Source organism: Perognathus longimembris, unplaced genomic scaffold, assembly GCF_023159225.1.
Source record: "Perognathus longimembris pacificus isolate PPM17 unplaced genomic scaffold, ASM2315922v1 HiC_scaffold_5832, whole genome shotgun sequence".
Classification (NCBI taxonomy): domain Eukaryota; kingdom Metazoa; phylum Chordata; class Mammalia; order Rodentia; family Heteromyidae; genus Perognathus; species Perognathus longimembris.
Genome location: NW_025961303.1, coordinates 217013 through 226993, shown reverse-complemented (window position 1 = coordinate 226993; position 9981 = coordinate 217013).

Sequence of the window (9981 nt, the reverse complement as noted above, 5' to 3'; positions counted from 1 at the left end):
ATGGGTCAGAAGAAATAATGCACGTGTGTCTAGTGCCCTGGAGGGCTTTATAGGTAAGATAGATTGCCACTATGGCACTTCAAGATGGGTGACCTCATTTTCCAGGCTACACTGGACACCCCCTGTGCTTTTCTCTACCAAGCCTCTTGTCAAGGCTGCCAATTTGTTTACAGATGGTGGACGAGCCAGCTCTGCCTTAGTGGTGTGCTCCGCCTCGCCCCCTGCCGGTGGGAAAGAGAACACCCATTACTTTGAAGCTGTCACTGGCTCTACACAATTTAAAGAGTTGTATGCAGTCGCCTTGGCACTGACCCATGTTAAACAGTCAATGAACTTGTTCTCTGATAGTCTGTATGTGGTTAATTTGCTACCCAACCTGGTATGTTCATATATCAAATTGGATGAAAACCCAATCACTCCTCTGATGATCCAAGTCAGGTCTCTGTTAAAAGAGCGGAGTGAGGCTATATTTTTACAGCACATTTGTGGACACCAAGGACTGCCTGGGGACCTGGCACAAAGTAATCGTATGGCTGACCAGCTGGCCACTAATGGAACCATCACAGCTCTGGCCATTATACAACCTCAAAATCTCCAAATGGCCAAAGGACTTCATGAGCATACTCACTTAAATTGGAGAGGGTTACATCAGAGATCTCCTTCAATTCCTATAAAAGACTTAAAAAAGATTATAAGGACTTGCAAATCGTGTATGCCTTTCGTACAAGTCCCTCCCCTGCAATCTCCAGGGGTGAACCAAAGAGGGTTAAAACCTAACTTAATTTGGCAGACTGATGTGATGCATTACGCTCCCTTTGGAAGGCTAAAATATGTATTTATGTCTATTGACACATGCTCTGGCGTGTGTTGAGCCTCTCTGCATACCGGGGAAAGAGCACGGCATGCTGAAAGCCACTTCTTACAATGTTTTGCTATCCTAGGACTGCCTTTACAGGTTAAAACAGATAATGGACATTGTTTCACCAGTAAGCCTTTACAGGCATTTTTCCAAATGTGGAATATTAAACATACCACTGGAATACCTTATAACCCAAAGGGTCAAGCCATAATTGAGAGGCATAATAAGACCCTGAAGGATCAATTATTAAAACAAAAAGGGGGGGAAGCCCCCATGAGCAGCTGAGGACAGCGATGTTTACATTGAATATTTTAAATTTCTCTAAGGACCAACCTCTGTCGGCTTTCCAGAGACACTGGTCAAGCCAAACACCCTACTTAAAAGTGGAGGTCCGGTGGAAGGATCCTCTGACAGGGGCGTGGCGTGGCCCAGATCCGCTTATCAGTGCCGGAAGGGGTTTCGCCTGTGTTTTCCCTACTGGGGGACTGAATCGAATCTGGATACCTGCTAGAGATGTAAAATATTGTCCATCAGAATGACCACCCAACGGCACCTGCCCTTGAGGGATGTCTCCCCTTCTTTCCTCTCAGGAAAGCAAAGACCGAGGTGGAATTTTCTAAGGAGAAATGGGAAAGCCTGCCTGCACCAGCGATGGACCCAGTGTCGACCCTGTTTCTTCCCTGGACCCTGCCTGACGCCCTTTGGAGTAACGTTTGCTGTGGCAGCGTGGCCCACAGCCTTGCACAAGGACCAAAGGGAAATGTTGCACGGTTGTTCCTCCCTTCGCTCCCCCCTTTGGTGCTTATCTCGGGGTCCCCATTGGAGGGAAATCGGAGCTAAAGGACTTGGACACCTTAATGTTTTATGATAACTGTTTATAATAAGCAAGGGATTGGTACCTTGCTGCAATGTTTACTATGAAGTGTTTACTAACCTCAGTTGTTAAGTTACCAGCACCCTGGCTGCCACATCACCAGGACCTGAACCTGCCCTTCTACCTCACCATCGAGGGAAGGAAGAGCCGTCTGCGCTACCTTGAGCGACACCAGACTGGACCAGGATTCCTCTGTTTTCCATGGACTGACCCAGATAAGAGAACCTCCATTGCCTTGTTCCTATGTTGTAATTGCTCATGTGTTACAGTTGCTCATGTTTGCATTTGCCTTTGTATTATGATTGCTTATGCTCATGTCTGCTTTATGCTCCCATTTACATTATGTTTACATTGGGTCTCTTATTGTAAGCGATGGGCCAGAGATGTCTAGGTACCAAGCGGCCTTTGGTCTTCTAGCCATATAAGAACCCCATGAGGCTCGTCACTCGGCCCCTAGGACCTGCTGCTTACTGAGGTCCGCTGGCATGAGAGAAAATTATAAAGGCTTTCTTTTGAGTGCTAATCCCACTCTCTCCAAGGCCTCTCATCAGGCCCGCCAGCCCGGCAGGAAGGTCAGCCTGAAGAGCTAGGGCGTTAGCCCAAGACGGGTAAGACTCCCCTTGGGGGGGGCAACCTAAGACACGGCACGCTCTCAAGTAGGGCGCCTCCTGCTGTTCGAAAAAAAATAAATATAAAAGAGGCAGATGTTGGGATCCATCTTTCCCCTTGATGGAAGGGGCTTGATGCACCTCCCCCAGCCCTGGGGAATGCGGCCCTTCTACCCCCTCTGGATTGGAATCCAGAGAAACCAGTTGAGCAAACAGTCCCCAACCTTCTAGCCAGCCCGGCGCCTACCAACCCTCCCTGGTTCGGTGCGCTCGAGTGACGTTGGCCCTTGGGGGTCAGGTGATACCTTTCAGCCTATCGACATCCTGGCCAAACCCCTCCCTTGGAATCATCTCCCCTTGTCCTTCTCTTAATAAAGTCAGTTTGCTCTAAGAAGCTGACCCCGTTGCATGTGTACGTTGGAGGCGGGCACACATCTGTGGCTGATCCCGTGCGCGTCAGGTCGGAGCTGACCCCCCGTTCCACTCTAACTTACCTGCAGGTTGGGTGATTAGGGGAGAGGGCGAGAAAGGAGTGTGGAAAGAAAGAAGAAAGAGTCCGAGCCGGGAGGGGCAAAAAACCCCAACAAAGTAGTTGCCAGAGTTTTGCTTTAATACTTAAAGAACAGCAGACTGAATGGGATCCATATGCCATTAAATCTAATCATATTATTTAACCTTACCTTACTGGCACATGAAAGAGAAAACAAATGAATAACAATAAAAGTCTCAGCTTCAGTTGATCTGAAGTGGCTGTGTCTTCCATCCCCAATTAGCAGGCCAGCAGGAGAGATGGTTTGCATCTGGATAAGGCTGTAGTAGAGTACCCTGGATAGGCTGTCACATTTCCTGCTTGTTGCCTGTAAATTTCTACACAGACTGGTTAAGGGCATTTTTAAACAGATTTTGGAAGGCTTGGGCCTTTAACCATCTTTCTAGTCACAAAATCCACACAGATTGAAGGCCAAACAAGTCTGCTCTCTGTAGCAGCCAGGGCAGTTTCTGAGTCACAAACAACTCCCAGTTTGGGAGCCGACTGTGGAGGCAGCTTTCTGTCACAGACTGCCACGGTCCACTCAGCTAGCACACATGTCAACCTGTATCCTATAAAGTAAAATGTTAATTTTGGGTCTGGAAAATTTAGGTTAATAGTCACAGCTGTGCAGTTATTTTAAAATGACTCTGGTTCCTTGATCTTAAAGAGTTTATGAGAGCACAGCGAAAAAAGAAAAAACAAATGGAGAAGCAAAATCTTAGTCTATACCAAAGAATTGTCTGGATTAGATGTACACTTGACTCAGCATAGATAGACGTAAAGAATAACACACTGGTTTTACATCATTGTACTTACATCACGTGCTGTATATTAAAACCTTTTGGAGTTTTTCTTGGACACATTTGTTTGCTCCCAAACATGATCAGTTTGGATTTGAAACCTGTTTTTTGTTTTGTTTTTAAGTTTTACCAACAGACAGACATAGACAGACATACATACACATACAGACAATGTGCACACATTTTGGGGCGCACTTAGAATTGTTCTTTAATTGGCCATGTAAGTTTTTCTGGAATTCCAGTGGCAAATGATATTATTTTGCCTATATTCTAGAACCACGTGGTTAGATAGTAAACAAACAAACAAAAAAACCTTTTCAGCAAACCAAAATTTTCAGTTCATCTGAGAAGCCACATTTTGAGAACCAGTTTAGCTCCCAAGGGGAGCTTATGGGAGACAGGACATGAACAAAGACAGTGAACTCACATTAAGACACCTTCATCTTCCAGCATTTGAATTGTAAGGCACCTTTGAAATGCAAGGCCACAGGACTCCAAGTCCCTGCCCATCCTCCAGGAATTTGGCATGCTTGTCACCTGGGGGATGGACAGGCTTCCACCCCAACCAATCCTATTGTTGACCATGTGCTCAATGCTAGAGAAAGCTTACGATTTAGCCAAACAAGCAGAATTTAACTGAGTCTCCAAACATAACATCAATAACAAGAATAGAAAACCTTTCTTTGAGTCTTTTAAAGCAGATGTTAAACAAATATTGATACCCATCCTATGTCACAGGCAGAGTTTAGAGTGAGGCAGAAAAAGAGACAGAGAGAAATTCATCTGCCTGAGCGCTCATAGAAGTTAGGTAAGTCCTGCAAAATATTCCAAATATATAAGATTGGGCTCAAACTTGAGCAGCTTTCCTGAAGCAATTTAGACTGTCCCCCACTTGATGAGTGACCAGCAGAGCTGAACTAGAGATCAGTTGTCTCTAAACACCCACAATCGCTGATCTCCTTGACCTAGCCCAGTGGCTTTATGGAAAATGTAAGCTCCAGGTTAATGGTCACTCACCCTGGTTGGGCTTTCAAATCTGTCGTGGTGGATGGAAATAAAGCACTCAGTCAGGAGAAGTTACTTCGGTGGTGTTAGCATTTTCCTAGCCTCAGGTTCCTCCCCCCTGTGAGTAGCCTGCACCTAGGAGAGCTGTAAGTCTGCCAGGACTCCCTTTAAAGGAATTTGTTTTTCTGGATGAAGCTGTGATAATAGAGCTATAAGTGATTTCAACATATTCTCAACATGGGTCAATCTATCTTTAGTAGGCTCATTGCATAATTCCTCCTCAGAGTCTGAGCCATCTGAGTCTTCCTTAATGTCTAGCCCAGTGGGTTCAGGTCTTGTTAATTTTCTCAGCTCTTCCCGGGCAGCAGCATATGCTCCCAGAGCTGGGCAACACTCATCAGGTCCCTGTTCAGTTTCTCCAATCGACTGAACGATTATAATCACTTCATGTCTAGGATCTAAGCAATCTCGGACCAGATACCATAGAATAATAGCATCCACTGGGGTTTTCTCAGGGCCATATGCATCATAATGTTCCCAAATCTCTCTCTCTCTCTCTCTCTCTCTCTCTCTCTCTCTCCTATTTTTTTTGCTAAGTTATTGGTTCCTTCCTTCCTCTAGGAACTGGGGGCATGCTTCCTCAATAAAGTAAAAGAAAACATTCTAAGTGACTTTGGCCAACTTTCACTGCACGGGCATTAAGCATGCCTTTGGGGGCCTGCATGTATAGCATGCAGCCTATACTTTATCCCATACTTTCTTACTCCCGACAATACTCTCTCTCTCCCGCTCTCCTTCCCAAGTGATTGGACGTCCTTACCTAAGCGGGGGTCCTCTGCCATCATCCCAGGTGTTCAGGTCCCTGTTAGGGCGCCACACCTGCCGAGCCAGCCGGCAGTGAAAAGGAATCCTGAATGAGGGGGGCAAGGATTAAAGAAAAGGAAAAATACAAGACATGAGAAAAAAGACAAGAGGCAAAGATGGGGTATGGGAGGTCTGAATCTTGAGATTGAAACTCAAGACGGCAGCCCCGTTTATTCTTAACATCCAGCTTTTATGCAGTTTGGGAACCAGGGAATGGCATAGGGTTACCAAAGTTTAAGAAAATAAGAAAGCTTTTAGGTCGGTAAATAACAGGAGGCAATAAAACAAGACAAGGCTGAATGGTAAACATAAACCAGGCGCCTATGGATACAGTAAAACATCTTGGTAAGTGCTGGCTGTCAATTAAGCCAAATCTTACCGCATTCCTTGTGATTACAGCACAGCCACAGGTCAGGATGAGCTTAGCTGCTAGCCTGGCTCCTGACACAGCTGTTTCTTTCTGCTGGTAATTTCTTTGAGCAAATTCCTGTCACCGTGTTGTTTCACTCCTGAGTCCTTCTGTATGTATTTGTAATGAATATACACTTTTTTAATGTAAACGTAAGACCTTTATCACAACCAGCAATGTCAACACCCAATCCTGTCCTGCCTCTAATGACTGAGGAAGGTACATAAGAGCTACCAGGAGATGTCACTACTCATTTCTTTCCAGGAAAGGCAGGATAGGGGTGTGTGAGGCCATAAGGAAGCCATAAGGAAGATAAGACTTGTGCATGCTGGATATGTCACTGTGACCAAATATTTACCTAGGAGCTACAGTCTGTTTTAGCTCAGAGTTCCAGAGTGAAAGCATAGGTATCGGCCATTCCAGAGGACCATGCGGAGATAATCACAGGCAGAAGAAGAAGGTTCATAAAGAGGTTTATTAGTAGGGCCATAGTTCCCACGGGAGAGGGAGCTACATGGGGTCTGCACCTTATCCAGGTGGCAGCTTCTCTCTCTGGGGGTAAAGGGGAAGTAGTTAGGTAGCGAGTAGGAGTGGATCATTAGGTATGGGTGGATCTGGAGTCTAGTGGGAGGAGCTGAGGACCTGAGGCTAGGGAAATGCTAACACAGAGGTTTCTGTCCATCATAGCAGGAAAGGTGTGGTAGAACTCTTCAGATAATAGCAGGCAAGAAACAGAAGAAAGGAAAGACCCAGCCAGTGATGGACTTCCTTTAAGCTGATCACACATCTTACCGTTTCCACTACCTCCCAATAGTCTGTTCAAATCCTGAATCTATCAGTGCATCAGATGAGAATGCTCCAGATCTAGTTATCTCTGTAGATGCCCTTGCAGACATTTCTCTACCCAATCAAGTTGACAATCAATAATAACCATCACACTAGGCAAGGATTCTACCTCTAAGCTATAGTAGTACTGGGATGCAGGTCGGCTATGAGCACTCTCCTCCATGCCTTCTCCATGGGACCCAGCTTCTGCCAATGCTGGCATCATGTGGGATCTCCTGCTTACATGGTGCTGTAGGGGATGGCTATTCCTTTAATACCTGGGGCGGCTGGCTGCTAGCTGGCCTGTCCCACCTCCTTCTGGGTCCCAAACCGGAAGAGACAGCCAAACCAGCCCCCGCCTCTCCGCGGAGAGCACGTGTGTCAGGATGGTGCCGGCTGATCCAGGAGGCCAAGCCAAGAGGTCTCTGCCTCTGCGAGAAGTTCCGTGACATCACCATGATGGGCAGTTCAGTAGCCAATCGCTAGTTCCTAGCTAGTCACTCCAAGTCCCTCCCCTTCCCACCTTCACTACAGGTATAAGTGTATTTGCCCTTCCCCTTATTAAATGGAAATCCAAGGAGGTTTCCCTGAAGCAGCCCACCTGTCTCGCACCTTTGTTCTTAGTAAGTCAAAGGGGAGGAAGGGCGTCTTCGCATTCACACATGGGTTCTGAGGCTTTCACATAACCCTCGTTCCATCCTTGCTGCCTGTAGGTCGGGCAGCTCGTGCTTGAGGGCGAAAGGGGTTACACGAGAGATAGAGACAGCCGGACAATGCTCAACTGTTCTCCATCCTGTTCCCACTGAAGATCATCCTGGCAGTAGCACCAGCTTTCCGCTTCCTTCCTTCTGTTTCCCCGCCCCTCCCCTTCCTTTCTCACTTTCTTTCTCATGGAACCTTTTTTTTTCAAGTAAAGAGATGGATTTATTGGGGAAGTAAAAAGTATACTGACCAGCCAGCATCACAGACCAGAATCGGTCATGGCCCAGACTCGGGAGCTGAGATGGCACACCCCCGGCCACGCTCGGGGTTGGGTTATAAAGGCACCACAGAGTCAAGCCTGCCACATGCAGGTGGCCAATGAGGTTACAACACTTACAGAGCATGCCAGGTCACACGCAGGTGGCCAATGGAGTTATAATCTGCCTCATAGCAACTGTTTGAACCAACCTATCATTTTAGATAGAATTAGCACATGGATTTGGCAGGGCTCACATGATGCAGGCAGATACGCCTACTCATGGGAGGGCACGGGTTTAACCTTGAGCGTTTCACTACTCAGGTGGTCAACAGTTTACACAATCTTATCACAGCTAAGGGGACCTTCTCTGGATAGGGTTGGGAAGATCTTAGTGAAGATGGAGTCGGCTTCTGCTCTCTTTAACTAATCTGAGATGGAGTCAGTCTGACACCCCTCAACAGCCAATGATGGTGCTGGCCAGATCTGACTTCCATATTACATCCCACCCTTTTTTTCTTGTACATAAAAATCAAATCATTGATTTCTCTTTTGGAAAGCTTAATCTTGCCTGGACTGTAGTGACTCCACCCACAGGCTGCTGGGGAGAGCTAGGATGAGACAAGAGCCAGTCCAAAGGGACTGCTGCTCTTAAGCTTGTACTCAGAAAGAAAACAGGTTATCTGTGAGGTCCACCCCCAGGACAGCTGCAGGTATTCTCACCTGTTTAAATCTCCATCCAGTTACCTAGGTAACTGGTACACCTGGCGGCAGTTACCTCCCTCTTTTCTCTGAGGTCACACCCTAATCCATGTGGACACACTCTGATACACTTGAACACACCTCCAACCCCAGGCATCACCTGGGAGTGACTCTCTAGCATGCCATGCATGCTTTCCAATTTTTTTAATAGAGCTAGTCAACTCCAGACAACTCAGAGGAGTGGGAAGGCTACCATAGGAAGAATGTCCCCCCAAAATCTTAGTTTCAGCAGATCCAAAGTGGCCTTCCAGCAGGAATCAGCTGCATGTGATGGAGTCCTATCTGCTTTTACTACAGTAGGGATGCTCAGGATAAAGATATAGATTCTTCCGGATGACAGTTAGGCTATCCTTGATCTCAAACCAAATGGGATGCACAGAAGACGTGGTGGCAGCAGGCAGCAATGGCTCCCAGTGGCTCCCATAGAATGTCACACCTCCTGCTGGGCTGCCTGCAACTTTCTGGAACTTATTAAGGGCCAACATTACATCTGACAAACTTGTAGAAATCATCTGTCCTTCTCTGTGGGCCTGCTGGAAACTGTTACAAAAAACCTATAAACAAACTGGAATGGTAATTAAACACTCATTTGGTAGCCATAATTTTCCTTTTCTCACTTTGGAACAATCATTTAGGACAACTTCACTTCCAAATTTCTTATCTAGAAATGCATTCTTGATTTCCAAAGCCTTTTACCAACCTCTGCTCTAACATTTACACATTGGCCTTTATCAGCATTGCAAAAACTCTGAAGCTTATAGGCATTCTGAAACCAGGAACCGCTCTTTGCCTCCGGGCTGCCTTTCTTTTTTAATTTCTTTTTTTAATATTTTTAATTTTTTAATTTTTATCAAACTGATGTACAGAAAGGTTACAGTTTCATAAGTTAGGCATTGGATACATTTCTTGTACTGTTTGTTACCTGTTTTAAAAGAGCCTTTTGTTTTTCCTTCAGTCCCAGTTACTGCATGTGAAGTGCCAGACTTTGAAGTCAGACCCCACTTTACCATGAGAACCCCACTTTACCACGTGAACCTGAGATAAGCAGGCCCTGTGAGCAAACCCAGGACAAGCCGATTAGGGCCCAGTCGGTCTAGAACTCGCTGGAAATTCTTAACTCTAACTGTCCCCAGAATGCTTCGAGCCCTGAGCCAATCAGATTTGTACCCGTAATCTTGCTTGCTTAAACACCTGATTGCTGGCTGTAACTTTGTTTTTTGCCTTTATAAGCCCTGTGTAATCGTAGCTTGGGGCTTCCTCCTAACCTCCGCTGTGTCAGTGGGTAGGGCGAGGCCCGAGTTGCAGCTCGCTTAAATAAAGCCTTGCCTTGCTTTTGCATTTCAGAATGTCTGAGTCTCGGTGGTCTTCTTGGTGGTGGTTTCGTGACTTGGCACAACACATAAAGACATTTGAACTACAGCTCCGGAGGTTTCTTTTCTTCACCTAGGCATCTTCCATCTTCCCCAAAAAATGTGGGTAAGGACT